Raw genomic sequence first — 219 nt, 5'->3', positions numbered from 1 at the left:
CAGATCTCTAGCCGTTGGATGGCGACGCGGCTCATGAATCCGTAGTTGACGTGCTGAATTTTAGTTAAGGTTCTATGGATCTTCCTCACATTCCCATTATTATATAGAAATAGCAAGTTGCTCACTGTTCGTAGTGCTTTTAATTTCTTTAATTAATTAATTAATTAATTAATTGTGTTTTGTCTCACTCACATGAGTGAATATAAATGTCAAGGAGTA

The sequence above is a fragment of the Arachis duranensis genome, chromosome 2 (assembly GCF_000817695.3).
Source record: "Arachis duranensis cultivar V14167 chromosome 2, aradu.V14167.gnm2.J7QH, whole genome shotgun sequence".
Taxonomy (NCBI): domain Eukaryota; kingdom Viridiplantae; phylum Streptophyta; class Magnoliopsida; order Fabales; family Fabaceae; genus Arachis; species Arachis duranensis.
Note: the sequence above shows the minus strand (reverse complement) of the source record.